The 17,151-nt window shown below is 54.6% G+C and overlaps 1 protein-coding gene across 1 annotated transcript in view; it reads left to right on the top strand.

Annotated features, from left to right (window-relative positions):
* The first annotated feature begins 608 nt into the window (after window positions 1–608).
* The window catches only part of SRRM3 (serine/arginine repetitive matrix 3), a 180,365-nt gene continuing 163,822 nt past the window's right edge, over window positions 609–17,151 (top strand). Inside the window, exon 1 of the mRNA XM_005284437.4 lies at window positions 609–923. The gene's annotated coding sequence lies outside the window, so the exon portion shown is untranslated. The remainder of the gene's footprint in view (window positions 924–17,151) is intronic.

Here is a 17,151-nt window from a genome sequence, read left to right as displayed (position 1 = left end):
TGGCCCTGAAAAACATTTTGCACCCCATTTCTCCCTTGGAGCCGGTGGGCATTTAGTGGGATCTCTTCATTTGGGTTGCCAGCCGGGGGCCGATTTGTGGCGCTGTCCCATAAAAGCCTCCGCCTCTGGAAACCGCTCGCTCTCATTTCCATTCTAGGGTCTTCTTTTCCCTCGATCTCGCTTTTCTGCCCTAAAACTCCCACCGCGCAGCAGTTTTCCTGCAAAGTCAGGTGCAGCCAGTGACCTGCTTTGCAAAAACCAGAGGGGTAGCCGTGTTAGTCTGAATCTGTAAAAAGCAACAGAGGGTCCTGTGGCACCTTTAAGACTAACAGAAGTATTGGGAGCGTAAGCTTTCGTGGGTAAGAACCTCACTTCTTCAGATGCAAGTCAGTGAGGTTCTTACCCACGAAAGCTTATGCTCCCAATACTTCTGTTAGTCTTAAAGGTGCCACTGGACCCTCTGTTGCTTTTTGCAAAAACGGATCTGTGTGTCTGTGTGTCTGTGTGTGTGTGTGTGTGTGTGTGTGTGTGTGTGTGTGCGGGGGGGGAGGGGAGGAATCCTGTTTTGCTGCATCAGCCCCTCCTGGGCTCCAGGTGGCCCTGTGGCAGAGGATGTAGTGAGCAGGCGACTTTCTTGCGTGAGGACGGGAGGCCTGCTCAGTGGTGCTGAGCTGTCCAGCATTTCAGCATTGCATTGAGCACAGGCTGCAAAAGGGATTCAGGGACAGGTGCTGGGAAGAGGGGTGGGGAGGCTGGGGAGAGCCCTACAGGGGGTAGGGTGGGAAGGAGGGAGAGGGATCGAGGGGGATCCGGGAGGAAGGACAGCAGGAGAAGAGAGACGAGCACAAACCCAGCAGCAGAGGCTGGCAGGGACACAGCCAGCCTGCAAAGCACAAGCCAGCCACGCAGGAGTCTCCGGCGAGGTAAGGCGGGCAGGGCCCGCTGGCTGGCCTGGATGGAGCAGGGGGGCGCGTGGGGATGGATGCTGCAAAAGCCTTGTTGGAGCAGAGCCATGGTGGTGGCTGGGGGGAGGGAGATGTATTTTGGCTGTGATCCCATCTGTTGTGTATTTGTAAGGGCATGGGTTTTTTTTTTCTCTTTCTGACGGAGCAGTCGGTGTAGGTGGGGCAGGGGGAGGAGGCCGTTGTTCTGTCTCTGAGGAGTCCTGGGGGAAGGGGGCCAGGCATTCGGATTAACAATACTTCGCCTGCACGTGGGTTTGCGGGTCTTTCATTACACCCATGGGTTGGGTTGAGGCTGCCGAGGTCTGCTGGGTCCAGAGGGGCATAGATCACCTTTGCTGCTGGAAAAAGGCTGAGATACCAGCCGGGAGAGGTGCACGCTCCGGAGAGAGACTCTCCAATTTCTAACTACAGCAGTTTTACGGCTCCCCTTTGCAGCGTGGCCGGGAGAGAAGGACATCCAGCTCTTCTCCTTGAAAGAAAGCAAAGAAAGCAAGGTTGCCTGTGGGCAGGGATGGAATGGCTCAGGGGACCAGGTCATTCCCTGCTAAGGAAGAGAAAGGTTGCTAAGCCAAGACTGTACCCCTGGGTTCAGTCCTAATAGTCCCCACTCACCCTAGGTGTTGTTTAAACCCCAGCAGCTTCAGAGGAGCATGTTGCTCGGGAATTTTTTTTTTTAATCTGGAATGTGATTCTCTCACCCAGTAAAAGAGTTTAGAGCAATGCCAGCAGCTCTTCTAAAAACCAAGAGGGACGGGCGAGGAGTAGTGGGGGGCAGGGGGATGCAGGTAAGAGGGGCCCGCTGCCTTCTCAGCAGTGTCTTGCACTTCGGTCTCCTTGGAGCTGGGGAATTGGACTCTTCTAATTGCCTTTGTGTGCTGCTCTCCAGTTTAGCTGGTGGGAGGGCTGGAGCAGTGGGGGTGGCTAAGAGGAAGTTTAGCAAATTTCAGGTTGGCGTGTGATCTTTCATTAATTAATTCATCCTGGAGCAGGGAGGGGCCTGACATTTTCCTAGGAAATTTTGGATTGCAGTTTGACTTTGTTTGTTGTTGTTTTTTTTATTTGCACAGCGAATGGTTTCTCTTTAAAATAACGTGGTCTGGGTGTTTTGGGTTTACAGAGTTGGGCTTTGAGACAGCTACCGCAGAACGGTTTACGTAAGTGAGGAATAGTTAGAGATTATCCTGCAAATATATCGAGACACATAGACCATGGCAACCTTTAGTCATGCAGTAACAATACAGTGGATACAGTAGAAATACAGTACAGATATGTGTATGCCACTGTTTGGGGAATGAGTGTTAGAACTGTGCATGTGTGTGGTATATGTATGTAGATATATAATGTAAACACACACACACACACACACACACACACACACACACACACACGTTCTGAGATGTAGGTTTTCCTCTCCTTGCTTTAGAACAGGGGTCAGCAACCTGTCAGAAGTGGTGTGCCGAGTCTTCATTTATTCACGCTAATTTAGGGTTTCGCGTGCCAGTCATACATTTTAACGTTTTTAGAAGGTCTCTTTCTATAAGTCTATAATATAGAACTAAATTATTGTTGTATGTAAAGTAAATAAGGTTTTTAAAATGTTTAAGAAGCTTCATTTAAAATTAAGTTAAAATGCAGAGCCCCCCGGACCGGTGGCCAGGACCCGGGCAGCGTGAGTGCCACTGAAAATCAGCTCGTGTGCCGCCTTCGGCACACGTGCCAGAGGTTGCCTACCCCTGCTTTAGAAGATTGCTCCTTGGCAGGGTCCCACGTCTGACATAGTGAGATCCAGACCTGTCCTGTGCTTGGCTTTTGCATGGACTGCTGAGGCTAGGGCTTTGAAATGCACCAGAACACCTTCGCCAGCCGCCTGAAGCCCCACGCTGTGCTGCTTGACTGGCTTATACGTAACTAGTGCCCGAGCCCCAGCTGGCCGGAGGGCTCCTCTGCGTGCCATCCAGCCTTCCCTTTGGGTGTGTTCTTGCAACAGGAGTCCCTTGGCATCTGAATGTGTGTGTGTGTGTGTCCTCCAGCTTCTCCTGAGCCCTGACTGTTGTGTGTGCCCAGGGCCCTAACCCCCCCAGTGATCCCAGGGGTTGTAATCTGCATGTTTCCCCTTGTTCTGGGCTGCACGTTTCCACCCTTCATAATCACATGACCTGTCTCACACATGCAGACAACGTACATATGTGCGCACCTTGACACGTATGCACACCCTCCCTCACTCTCCCACGATCTCACTGCCAGCACCTGCTTTGAACGACCCTTCCACTCCGCCTTGCAGCTGGGAGCCCAAGGAAGTTCCCCGGAGTGGCAGGGGATCCGCTGAGCTAGCGGTGAAGGAGGCAGAGGAAAAACGCAAGATGTTTCTTTCCATAGACTCAGAGCATCCCTAGCCAGAGACGGGAGAGTCTTATGCATGCCCCTCGGTCTCCTAAGGGAAAACGCTTCCCCTTCCCAGATAAGCCACTGGATCAACCGCTCCCCCAGATGGCTCTTCCACTGAGGAGGGTGCAACTGAGAACTCTATTCCCCTAGAGAAAGCCGTGTGCCCTTGTAAGTCCAGGACTTCCAGGCAGACGCTCTTATCTCTGGCCAGAGGGTGGCTGGACATGCTCGGAATCTATGGACAGAAGCAACGTCTTGGAGATTTCTTCCGCGTCCCTGTGTGACTAGCCGGAACGACCTCCATGGCTTCCGAATGGGGCTTATTTCCGGTGGTTGTGACTGCGAGGGAGAGACCGTGGGGCTTTTTAAAGCAAAGTTTACACCGATCTGCCTGTCCTTAAAAGGACATTTCCTCTTGTGCGTTTCCTCTCTGTGTCACGGGAGAAGCGGCAGAGTTCCAGACAGACTGCTTTTCAGAAAGAGACGCCGCACATTACCGGGCTCAGTGGCTGACGAGCTCTGGCCGGGGCTGCGCAGGTCAGACTCCATGACCAGAGTAGTCCCTTCTAGTGTTAAAATCTATGATCAGTGACCATCTGAGCTGCCACTGGACCATATCACTGTCTGTCTAGTGCCATAATGTGCCTCCTGCTGGACTGGACCAGATGAATGATCCATCTTTTGTTTGGTGTCCTGCCTTTTGCCAGCCCATAACCATGTTGATCTAGTCCCGTGTCCTGCCTCGTGCCGGATTGGAGCAGATCCCTGACCCCTCTAGTCAGAGCCGTCCTGGCCTGCCCGATGCAGGAGGTGAGATGAAATGATCGCAATGGTCCCTTGAAACCTGTGAATGTACTCTGCTTCTTTCCAGAGGGGAAGACAGCAGTGGTCTGTGTAGTCTGCTCTCCTGGCTCACGGAGCATAGCGCGATCACCTCCTGGACACAGTGCTCCGTTTGCCTCTGCAGCACCCTGGGAGCTGCACAGGTTAATCAGAGGGTGAAGGAGCTTTTTCCTTCTTACTGCTTTTGAATTTGCTGCCTTTACATTGAAGGCAACGCTTCCTCTTTCTTGTTTTCTGGAAAGTGGGAGAGTAGCTCCCCTTTTAAGCTGGGCAGTAACATAGTTCCCTTGTCCTCCTATTCCATGGGGCAAATACTGATTCCTGACCACCACCAGCCCCCTCGGGCCTGTACTTTCACGGGGGGAGTAACAGGCCTGGTTTTGCTCTCACCCCGTGACATGGCCTCGCTTAGCACCTTTCAGGCCCAAACGCCCCTGCTTCTCTCTTCCCCCCCGCATCTGTTCTCAGCTGGGAGAAGCGTATTAGTTTTGATTCTGTGTGTGCGCCATAGAGGTAGGGGCCATGGTTGATGGTTTGATATTTGGCAGCAGTGGGTTTTAAAAGAAGTTAGCTGGGTGGATGGGAGTGTGGCTTAGCAGTCAGTTATTGCTGTTTCTGATTTGTATTTGCGGTAGCATCTAGAACCCCCAACCCAAGACCCGGGGCCCCTTTGTGCTAGGTGCTGTCCAGACAAATGACAGAGCAGCCAGTCCCATGACCCCGATGGCTCGCACCCTTCATGTCAGCCAAGGCGTGGCCGGTGGCCGAAACAGACGAATGGGCTGAGGGTGGGTTGAGAAGATGAGACCCATAAATCCAACTGAGCTTAGCAGGAAAGCAGAAGTCCTGGCTCACCACTTGCATACCCTGGGCCAAATGGGAGTGAGGCGGAGGCACATGGCAGAGGTGGGTTTTAAGGGGCCTTCTGAGTATAAACAGGAGCCGTTGCCATGCGTGAGGAGGGTGGCACGGGACAGTATGAGCGACTTGGAGGAGAAGTGCCTAGGTAGGTAATTGAGGCCACTAGCACTGGCAGATAGGGGTTGATGGCTTGATAAGGGGGGTAGTACTGACTGATAGGTTCCTGACATATGGCTTGCCCCATGTCCCACAATGGGTCAGGAATAGAAGCCAGCCCCTGCACTAACCACAAGCCCATACTACCCCCCATAAACTACAAACTGTGCAAGAGGGTGTTATTACCAGGCACAAGGGGGTCTTGGATTTAAGAGGAGAATGATAAGGTATAGCATTTATACATGGATTTATTTTCAAAACCCCTCTTAGACATCAGCTAGGCCTCTCCGCGAGGTAGGTGTGCAAACGTTACAGTCCAGAGTGTACTGACGGGGAAACTGAGGCACAGGGGGCATTAATGCAATATTTTCAAAGGTGACCATTAAGGGGGAGTCTCCATTTTTTGGGTGCCCAACTTGAGACCGCGAGAGCCTGATTTTCAGAAGCACTGAGCACCCACCACTCTGACCAAAGGCAAGGAGATGCCATTTCTTTCATGTGATCCTCGAGGCCACCATCTCAGTTAACCAATGGAACAAATCGCCAAGGGTGGGGGTGGATTCTCCGTCACTGGCAACTGTTAAATCCAGGTGTTTCTCTAACATGGCTGCTCTAGTTGACGGGAATTCTCGTAGGGCCATTCTCGGGCCTGGGTTATACAGGAGGTCAGACTAGATGACCGCAGTGGTCCCGCCTGGCCTTGGAATCAACAAGTCAGAGCCTTTTAACTCCTCGCCTTCTGCTCTATCCCTGCTCCAATGCTCACTACCCCAGCAGCATTGTGCTACTGCGCACAGGGGGGTCTCTGAAGTTCCTTGCTTGACCCCCAGTTCAGGGCCGCCCTTACGCACTTTCCAGGCTGCCCTGATAGGCAGATTCATAGAATCATAGAATCATAGAATATCAGAGTTGGAAGGGACCTCAAGAGGTCATCTAGTCCAACCCCCTGCTCAAAGCAGGACCAATTCCCAGCTAAATCATCCCAGCCAGGGCTTTGTCAAGCCGGGCCTTAAAAACCTCCAAGGAAGGAGACTCCACCACCTCCCTAGGTAACGCATTCCAGTGTTTCACCACCCTCCTAGTGAAATAGTTTTTCCTGATATCCAACCTGGACCTCCCCCACCGCAACTTGAGACCATTGCTCCTTGTTCTGTCATCTGCCACCACTGAGAACAGCCGAGCTCCATCCTCTTTGGAACCCCCCTTCAGGTAGTTGAAGGCTGCTATCAAATCCCCCCTCATTCTTCTCTTCTGGAGACTAAACAATCCCAGTTCTCTCAGCCTCTCCTCATAAGTCATGTGCTCCAGACCCCTAATCATTTTTGTTGCCCTCCGCTGGACTCTTTCCAATTTTTCCACAACAAGTCATTCAGGAAAGCATCCCCCATGTGCTGTCCAAACCTCCAAATAAAAACCTGACTATAAACCATGTGTGTCAAAGGCTGCGGGGTTAGGAGCGCTCTCCTGTTTAATTGGAAGGATAATCTAAGGTGGGTATCTGGCCTTCATCGCCACAGCATCTGAGCAGCTCACCGCATTTAATGTATCGATGCTGCCAACACCCCAGGGGTAGGGTAGTGATGTTATCCCCATTTTACAGATGGTGAACTGAGGTGCCCTAACCACTAGCCCATCCTCCACCTCTTCTTTGGGGCTCAGGTGTTCCTGCTCTTGGCAGAACTTTGCTGTAGTCGGCTGCCATTCTAAACCCATGTCGGGCTTGGCAGCTGGCCAGGCTGCGTGTGACAGCCGTGGAGATCATTACAGGACATGCGATGGTACGGACCAGGGTTCCCTGCCCCCACTCGCATATCCCATCCCATCCCTCCCCTCTTGACAGGTGGCATGTAAAGTTATATAATGGCATCAGCCCAGGAATAGCCGCCTCTCTTACGTAACTGTAATCAATGGGAGGTGCAGGCAGAGGGTGGGAGCCGCCTCTGGGGGGGGGGAGCGTTTTGCTGGGGGGGGGGAGGGTTCAGCCCCAAGCCTGTTCTGACGCAGACCCCCGGGCCGAGCTCATCCTGACAAGGAGTTGTCACTTGTCAGAGGAAAACCCAGAAAGTTGACAGAGGGAGAGCAATCATCACAGATTTGATAGAAATGCTGGGCTGCAAGGGACCCCGTGAGGTTATTCCTCCCAGCCCCAGCTCATCAGCACGGTCTTTTCGCCAGCGGGTGGAATTTACTGCAGCAATGTCTCTTCTGCCCCTGTGGTACGCGAGTGCCGGGCTGGGGGTCTGTTTGCTTGCACGTCCGTGTGCTCTGATCCCCTGCTGCCGAGCTCGGAAATCCCCCAGGCGGGAGGGGGTTAGCTCCCTGGGGCAGAGCTTCCTTTAACACAACATGGGAATGAAGCGTGGCGGATGGGCGCTCGCTGGCCGGCCCTGGAGACTGAAGGCCTCTTGGCCACAGAACAGGCCCAGCAAGGGCAGGAACAGCAGTGACGCTGTGCAGGGGGAGGAAGAAAGGTCCAGTGGTTAAAGCGCTAGCCCGGCCCTCCGCTAGACCCGGGTTTGCTTCCTGCTGTGACACAAACTCTCTGTCCGACCCTGAGTAAGTCACCGAGGGCCTCAGTTCCCCATCTGTGAAATGGGGTTAATAGCCGTGCCTGCGGCGAGGATAAAGACGCTAACGGCTGGAAGGTGCTACGGGGCTGAGGGACGCTCTAAGTAGCTAGGCAGCAGTTCCGCCACCATGCCAAGAAGGTAGCTTCTTGTTGGGGGTCTAGTCACCCCTTGAAAGGGGACCAATAGCAGAGACAGATTCTGCCACCGGAGACCCCCCCCCCGCCTCATTCACAGAGGCTACTGAATAGCTGCCAACCACTCACGTGGCCTTGTGGTCATTGCTGACCTGCCCTGGATTTGAGTGATTGACCTAGAGGTGAAAGGGTCTATGTTCCCTCCCACAACCTCTGCAGCCTTCAGATACCCCTGACGCGGCTCCCTGGGGCCCAGCATCCCAGTTCAGTGGAATTACCATCCCCAGGAAGCAGCTGCCTTTGCCGGTTGTCAGCGTTGCTCTGAAGTGAGGCCCGGGCACAGTGGGTTTCACCCTGACTTAGCGGGGGAACGGTTCCCCCGTCACGCTGGGCTGCCGCTGCAATGTCTGGCCAGCCAGGCATTTCCCAGGGCTTGTCTGCACTGGGGCCTGAGGGCAAACAATGGAACAAGTCAAGGACCTGAGCTCAGAGGAGCTGCGTGCTCCCAGCCAGAGTTGCTGGCCCTCTCTGCCACTGGCCCAATAATACATAGCACTTCTACACCACAATGCGTCTCCCTGGTGCGTTGCTAATGTTCACATCCTTCTTCTGGGGGAGGCACGAGAGGGGTATTACTTGCATGTGAGCATGTGTGTATGTAGACCACGTGCATCTATAGGTCCATGTCTGTGTGCGCACACCACAGGCAGGTGTGTCAAGAGTGTGTTCATCACATGCATGTGCATGTTCTTGTGTGTGCCCAAGAACCGGCGTGAGGCGTTAGTCCAGTACTTGAGGAGCTGCTGTGTTCGTCAAAGGAATTGCCCCATGGCTATTCTGTTAAGCTCAGGGCTGGTCTCCTCTGGGAACCTACTTTGGCATAGCTGTGTCCCTCAGGGGTGTGAAAAATCCACAGCCTGACAGACGGAGCTGTTCTGACCTAACCCCCAGTGTGGACAGTGCTAGGTCGACAGAAGAATTCTGCTGCCTTTCGGGGAGGTGGATTTAGTCTGCAGAAGAGAAGAGTGAGGGGGGATTTGTTACCTGAAGTGGGGTTCCAAAGAGGACGGAGCTTGGTTGTTCTCAGTGGTGGCAGATGACAGAACAAGGAGTAATGGTCTCAAGTTGCAGAGGGGGAGGTTTAGGTTGGATATTAGGAAACACTTTTTCACTAGGAGGGTGGTGAAGCACTGGAATGGGTTCCCTAGGGAGGTGGTGGAATCTCCTTCCTTAGAGGTTTTTAAGGCCCGGCTTGACAAAGCCCTGGCTGGGATGATTTAGTTGGGAATTGGTCCTGCTTTGAGCAGGGGGTTGGACTAGATGACCTCCTGAGGTCCCTTCCAACCTTGATATTCTAGGATTCTATGATTAAGTACAGCAGCAGGAGAAGCCCTCGTGGTGGTGGTGGTGGTGGGGGTGTCTGTGCTGCATCGTTTTAAAGGTAGACATTGCCACCGTGGTTGTATTACCAAGAAGGTTCTTGTGGATTGGAACTGAAGTCTGGGTTTAAACTGAGCTGGTGAGAACGCTCAGCGAGGCCTTTGGGATGGGAGGTTCCTCTGGTCTGGCACATGTTTGCCCAGTTACAGTAGTGGTGCGTTCACATGGCTGATGGCACGTGGGTACACAGGGCTGGTTCCAGACGGTCACTATGGGGAGGAGGGGTAGAAGAAGCCGTTCATACTGACAGCTTTGAGTGCAAGGGCCAGTCATTTTGCCATGTCCAGTAACAACCGGGGTGCGTAGAGTGTTTGACGTCCCAGGCGCTCTGGAGAGAGTTGTCACTGCAGGACGTGAAGATGGGCTGGGAGACCACGGAAAGATTCTGCAGTAAGGACAGTGCCCACTTGTGGTGTTTAGCGCTCAGGAGAGACTCGACCAACGCACGCGCTCGCTGTGAAGTCCTTGATTCCAGTGCTGGGGAGATTGCCTGCTGCTAGTGCTGGCTGCGTCTGGCCGTTCGGGACCACGTTAGGAGAGCAAGGATGAGCTGCTCAGCTGGGGTAAATCTGCATGTCACCCCTCAAGTCAAAGGAGCCTTGCAGAATCTGTCCCTAGTTCGCTTCAACAGCCACCTCTCAGTTCCTCCAGGCAAGGAAAAGGCAACTTCCCAGGAAGAAGCTGAGGGGGTTTTGTTTGCACAGGATCATTTACCATTTCCTGTCCCTTCTTTGGCACTTGGCTTATCCTCGGGCTGGCTGGGAGAGAGGCAAAGCACACCGGGAGAGGAGGGGACTCCATGCACGCATGGCCCATGGCCCCAGGCGGAGAGAGGTGGGCGAAGGAATCTGGGGGAAACATTCTGTGGTATGCCAGGCCCCTCCGTTCCAGCTCTGTCGACACAGTTCATACCTGGCCCGTAGCACTGCCCCGTTCTCCACAGCTCTGCCATAATGCCCCCGTTTGGACTTTCAGCACCCCCCAAACACAGCTGTGCTCATGCCTGTCTGTCCTGTAGCCCCCCGTGAGTCCATAGCATTTAAGGCCAGATCATCCAGGTCATCTGCTGTATACCACCCATCACTCGGACGCTAAACCCAACAAACTCCATCCCTGGCCTTTCCCCAGCTCTGCCTGTGCCCCTCTAGCCTGTCCCTCCTCCCGCCCCACTATTCCCTTCCTGGCATCTGTGGAGCAGAGATTCCTAGTTACGCTGAGTCAGGCTTCGTAGCACAGTGATTTGGCAAGATGCACAAACGGATTGGACTGAGAGCTGCCAGCCTGCGATCCCCATGTAGCCGCTGGAACCCAGGGCTGTGCGGGTGAATGGCTAGTGTCTGGCAAAAGGCACCTTGTGACACTATGGGTAGGAGCTGAGCCATGCGCCCCGGCATGATTCAAAGGCTGGAACTTAGAAGAAGGTTTCTAACCACCGGAGGGGCGAGGTTCTGGAAGTGCTGCTCCGTAGGCGTTGTGGGGGAGAGAACCGGATTTGTTTTAAGAGAGAGCTGTGTGATTGTGTAACGGGTTTGCCTGTGAAGGTAGGAGGCAGCAGCTCTGGGGCTCACTTCCTGTGTGTCTTGCGTTCCTAAATCGCATGCGTCGTGGCTTTAACCAGCTCCTGGCAGGGATCCCCCTGCCCCAGTGTATTCTGGTTTGGGGGTTTCTCTGAAGCATCAGGAATGGCCATGGCTGGAGAGGGGACGTTGGGTGGGAGGGCTTGGCTGGCTGATTCTTGCTCACGTGCTCAGGGTCTAACTGGTCGCCATGTGGGTTCCCCAAGTCAGATTGACAGTGACTGGGGGGTGAGGGGGGGTTCGCCTTCCTCCGTAGTGGGGGGTGGGGTGGGGGGTGACTTGCTGGGATTCTCTGGTTCTCTCACTTAATTCCCTGTCATTGCGGGAGCCTCAGGCACTGCTGCCCTGGGCCTGTCCTATTCTCTGCCTGTGGCACGTAATACTCGAGTCTCCTGGGGGCTGTGATACTTGGTCTCCCTTCGGCGGGTGGGGGTGGTGGACTGTGCTAGACCCGGGGTCAAACTAGATTCTCTGGGGGCTCCGTCTGGCCTTAAACTCTGTGCCCCTCTGGTTCTCACAGCTGCTGGAGTGAAGCCGGGTAGGCCCGGCGTGAGGGGCGAGGAGCAGGTGTTCCCTGCACTCCTGCCATCTACCGACGTCGCATCCTCCGGGTGCGCTCGGAGCCCCCCCGTGTCGTCTGGACGAGCACCCGCCGAGGTGCATAATGCTGGCGATTCAGCAACTCTGAGGACAGGTTCGAGACGGGCCTCGCTCCCCTCCCGGACTGGCATGGGCAGAGGCGAGGGCCGGTGGCTTGCTGGCGGTGCTGGGCCTCGCCGGGGGCACCGGGGCCAGTGGGAGCTGTGTGTGCCAGGGCTGGATCGAGTCTGGGGAACAGCTCAGGCTTGAGAGGCTGCCCGGTTACCATGGCACCAGCAGACTGTTCTCCGGGGCTTTCGTACGTGGCACACCAGCTTGTGATTGCTAGCGGCACTTGGAGAAGGGAGAGGGACAAGGGTGGGAGGGAAGCTCTCCCCAGCTCACCTGGCTGCAGCCCTGGTCCCCTGTCCTGAGGGAGCCCCCTCCACACCTGACCCCGTTAGCCCTGTCCCATGGAAGCCCCCCACTACCCATATCCTGGGGGAGCCCTCCACCTGACCCCATTAGCCCTGTCTTGAGGGAGCTCCCCCATTACTCATATCCTCGGTGAGCCCCCACCTGACCCCATTCGCCCTGTCCCAGGAGAGCCCCCCCCACTACCCACATCCTGGGGGAGCCCCCCCACCTGACTCCATTATCCTGGTCCTAGGAGAGACCTTCCATTACCCCATATACTGAGGGAGTCCTCCACCCACCCCAGTTAGTTCTGTCCTGAGGGGACCCAGGGCCGGTGCAAGGATATTTTGCACCCTAGGCAAAACGTCCACCTTGCGCCCCCCTCCCTCCGCCTCTCCCCCCTGAGCAGCACTTATTATAAACTTTCAAAAATGAATACTGAATAATGTGGCATTGTTCATTAGAATTAATACATGTTCGGCTTGAAAATTTATTAATTTCATTATTTAGTCTACATATTTAATGAAAATAAATTGGCCTTGGGTCTCCTGCACATGGCTAGAGTCCCCCTCCTCCTCTCCCCCCCCCCCCCATGGATCTGGAAAGGGCTGTTTTGGGGGATCAGAGCACAGAGCTGGGAGTCGGGATCTGGCTTCTATTCTCCACCTTGGCACCAACTCACTGGATGACTTCAGGCAAGTTACTTCCCCGTTCTGAGCTTCAGCGTCCCCCAGTGCTAAGGTGTGAAATGGTTCCTTGCTCCTGGGCTGGAAAGTGCAATGCAGGCGGGAGAGGGGGGTCTGACGGCCTGTCTTCCCCACAGCTGTGAGACGAGGACAGAGTTCCAGCCTCCGTCATGACCGTCCCGGTTGCTTTATTCTGCCCCACGCCAATGGCTGCTGAAGCCCCTTACTCCGAGAGCTCTGGCCCAGGGCAGAGGCGTCCGTGTCCTTCTGGGCTTGATTTTCAGAGAGGCTGAGCACCTGCGGGTCCCCCGATGTCTGTGGGAACTCCAGAGTTCTCAGGACTTCTGAAACTCAGGGCGATTTATTTCGAATGCTGGGCCAGGACTGAGCCCGAGGGGCAGGGAGTTGGCATTTGGGGCGGCAGATGGCACCCTGCCCCCTATGGGAGCTGAAGTTCTTATGGGCGGCGCTGGTGTATTGGGGCATGTCGTCCATCCGTCAGCCTGGAGAGCCGCTGCTAGGGGATGTCAGCTGAGGGGGCGGAGCCTCCCTGGGAGGGGGCGGGACTGGCACGCCACCTGCCGTGTAGAAGGAAATACAAGAGCCCATTAATGACAATAGCTCAGTGCACCTGCTGGGCTGGGAAGAGGCTACACAAACAACGCTTACAAAGCAGACCAGTTTCCCTACCGCTGGGGAAAACAGAGGCGCAGCAAAACGAAGTGACTTGCTCCAGGTTACAGGGGGCCAGCGACCGAGCTGGGTGTAGACACCTGGATCCCCAGTGCTGCGCCTGTAACCACTAGGCCACACACCCTCGCCGTGTTCCCTGCAAGGGCATCTCCCTGTGTTTTGCAGTGGCTCTGCGGCCTGGATACCTGGGCTGCCCAGTCGTCCTCCCCAGCTCTTCCCTGGCTGCGTTGCGGGTGCTGCTCTGTGGGCATGTCTGCCCAGCACTCTAGGCCCGGCTGAGGCACAAGGGGTTGCTGACCGGATTTTCGCAGCATACCCTGGTGAGGCAGCGCCGTGGCTGCGATAGCAGAAGCACGGGTGTCGTGTGGCTGTGTTGGGGGAGGAATGCCATGTGGACACGGCTTGCCCATGTGTGCCGTAACCAGGGTCGGACGCGAGCCTCGCTGTCGTTTGTAGCATCGTTTACAATTTCACGGCAGGGAGGGAGGCTCTGGGCACTAATTGGGGAGTGGAGGAAGGGGCTCTGTGCTGTTGGGGAATTTAGTGGGAGGGGGATCATTCCCCTAATGATTCCTGTTGTCGGCTGGCCTGTCGCACGGATATTTCATTGCTTTTTTTCTGCTGGTGGGGAGGGGGTGATCTATCTCCTCAACCCCCTTCTCCATCCAATTGCAGGAGCACGTGGGCTACCTTGATGGCTAGCCCAATGCACCCAGAGCACGGGCCAAACTCCAGTGAATAGCAAGTTGCATGGTCGGTTTGGGAGCTAAAGGGCTCGCCCTCCCTGCAAGACTGGGGACTGCCCCATGTCTTAGGCAGAGCCGGGGCTAGTCAGAGCAGCGTGTTACCACCAGACTAGCTGGGCGAGACAGGAAAGTGAGCCCCCAGCGCCCCTCCCCATTAATGCTACCGACGCGGTTAACCCCTCGCTAACCATGCAGCATTCATTGCATGCTCAGTAGCTCAACAAGATGGACCTGCTGAGCAGTGACTGATGGAAAGACAACAGGGTCCCTCCCAGAGCTCCGTAATCCAGCGCCCTGCCTTCTTAGTGCTCGAGGGAGGACACGGACGGCTTCAGGACACGGCGGGCCAGACCGTGCCTAGTGCTGCGTGGCTGTGCAATGGGACGGGAGGTGCAAGAGACCTTGCTCTGCTCCTGCACCGCTCTGCAGGGGGCAGGCGCACGGCCGCCCGGCACGCTCCTGGTGTGCAAAGTCCAGGGCAACCCCAGCGTTGGCTTAGAGCCATGTGTACAAACAGCCATTTCCAAGCTGCCAGCATCCCCCCCACCCCCGTGACTCGGAGAGCCGGGACATTCATCATTGATGGCGTTAGATCAATTACATCAAGGACCCCAAACGGGAGCCATGGAGGCGAGCAGCCGGCTCGGCTTAGCCCGAACATAGCACGCCCACACTGGGGAGAAGATAGGGGCCCGGCTGTAACCTCTGGCTTCCCGGCAGAGCTTTGGGGCCAGGGAGCAGCCCAGTGTGCATTGGCTGGTCTGAGCTGCTGTTTCTACCTGCATGGGGCCCGATCCTGAGCGTTGGCAGGTCCCGTGGGAACCAATGGGCGTGGCAGCTGCTCAGCCCCTCCGGTTAGGATCAGGCCCAGCGCGAAGCTGAGTTTGCCGCCCGCGTGCCCCAAGCTCTAGCCCTCTTATGTAATCCCCCTATAACTTCTTATATTTCTGGCATAAATCCCCCCATGCTATTTCCAGCCCTGTAATACATCCCTTCTTAGCATCTCTGCTGCTGACGTAAGCCCCCCTCTTTATCCTGGCTCAGTTATAAAACCCCTCCCTAACGTCCAGCTCGGATCCCTCTCCCATTGCCCCAGTGGGCTTTCTGGCCTTAAACCCCCCCAAAATAGGGGACTTGCATTGCTCAAATGGCCAGCAGCAAGCACTTTGTGCCTGCAGTCACCTTCACTGAAGACGAAGCCCTCAATAGCACTTGTCATCCGAGGATCTCAAAGCACGACATTTACAGATGGGGAAACCGAGGCACGGCGTTACTGTGACCCGGCTGAGGTTTTGCTGTCAGTAGCAGAGCTGGGAATAGAGTCCCGCTGTGACTCCAATGCCTCTGCTCTCACCGTTGTCGCTGTTGTTAATAATAATAATAATGATATTGTGCTGTGAATGAATGTAGCGCTGCATGACTCAGTCCCGGCCATCCCACACTGCTACGGAAGTCGGCTCAGCGGAAGAGTTGGGAAACGGTGCTGTGATAGCAGACTAGAGTGTGGGGCTGCTAATTGGGATTATATATATATGGATATGCCGGATAGCGTTCCCCCACTGAAAGCGTGGGGGCCTCACCGTGGGGCTGTGTGTTTGCTGTCACAAGCTGTATGCGTCGACGGCAGATGTTCACACGAGGCCTGCTGGATTGAAGGCAGCATGATCCCTGGGAAGTACCAGGCTGCTCTGTCCGTGTGTGGAGGAAGGCCGAGGATATTCCGGTAGCTGATTCCACCAGCCAGTTGTGTAGTTAGGTAGAGTTTGTCCATCCCCTTGATTTTATGAAAGTTTCCAGTGTCTGGAATGATTTGTAAAAGGACCAGGCATTTGTATGGAAAATGAGAGCATTCATAATTACATTAGACAAAAAGAGGAAACGAGATTTAGAAGGGATATATTTTTTTTTTACTTGGGCTACACATGGAAGGCGCTCAGATACTATGGTGATGGGTGGCAGTATTAATCCTAAAGATAAACCCTCATGCTTCAGGGCATAAACCAGCCACTAACTGACAGTGGTCAGGAAGAAATGCTTCCAGGGTATTCTGTAGCTGTGAGATTTCTTGTCCCTTCCTCTCTAGCATCTGCTGCTGGCTACTGTTGGAGACAGGATACTGGATTGGGTGGACCCGGGATCTGATCAATGATTGGCAATTCCTATGGTGCTAGGGCATCCTCAAACCAAAGTTCTAGCCAGCTTCTTTGCGTAACTGGTAATAATAGCAGATTGCCTCTCTCTCTGCTGCTGTTCCACTGCCTGGTCCATGGGCAATGGATGGTCTCATGGCATAAAGCTATCCAGTCCTTTTGTTTAGAACATGGAGGTGTGGAGCCAGGACTCCTGGGTTTTATTTCTGGCTGTTCCAGTGACTTTACAGTGTGACCTTGGACAAGTCACTTAAATATTTCTGTGTCTGTTTCTCAGTCTCAGAAATGGGAACGATACCGAGATAACAGGGTTCATCTTGCGCTCTCACATGTTTATTTCTCTATTTAATAATAATCATGTCATAAAATATCACATTTCTAACTCTCTGCATTTCCATGGTACCTTTCATCTCAGGCTCTCCAAGCTCCTGAGAAGGGTTCCCTAAGAACCATCCCCATTTTACAGATGGGGAAAGCGAGGCACAGAAAGCCGTCGCTTGCCCAAGTCCCACAGAGGGTCAGGAATAGAACCCAATCCCTCTCTAAAGGTCTAACCAGTAGACCCGTGGTTCTCAACCTTTCCCATACTGTGACTCCATGTTATGACGGAAAAAAGTTTCAGGACCCCTCTGCTCCCATCTAGCCCTAAAGAAAGGGAGGGTGGGTTTGCCTCCTCTGGACCCGTTTCTGACCCCCACGGTGGAGACCCGTGCACAAGGCCATGCTGTGTGTGTTTGTATACATGCCTGGGAGAGTGATAGCTATACTTCTGGGCCAAGCCATCTGCTGGCGTGAAGGCAGTGAAGCCACACCAGCAGGGAATTTGGCCCTTCTGGAGCTGCCTGTATAGGCCCAGTGAGATGCACGGGATTCGGCTCTTTAGCCCTGGGTCTGCAGGGTGAGTGGGTGAGTGATTGGCTCCAGCTTCCAGGCAGGAACACGTCGTAGC

The sequence above is a fragment of the Chrysemys picta genome, chromosome 19 (assembly GCF_011386835.1).
Source record: "Chrysemys picta bellii isolate R12L10 chromosome 19, ASM1138683v2, whole genome shotgun sequence".
NCBI classification, from domain to species: domain Eukaryota; kingdom Metazoa; phylum Chordata; order Testudines; family Emydidae; genus Chrysemys; species Chrysemys picta.
This window is presented reverse-complemented; position numbering and strand designations above follow the sequence as displayed.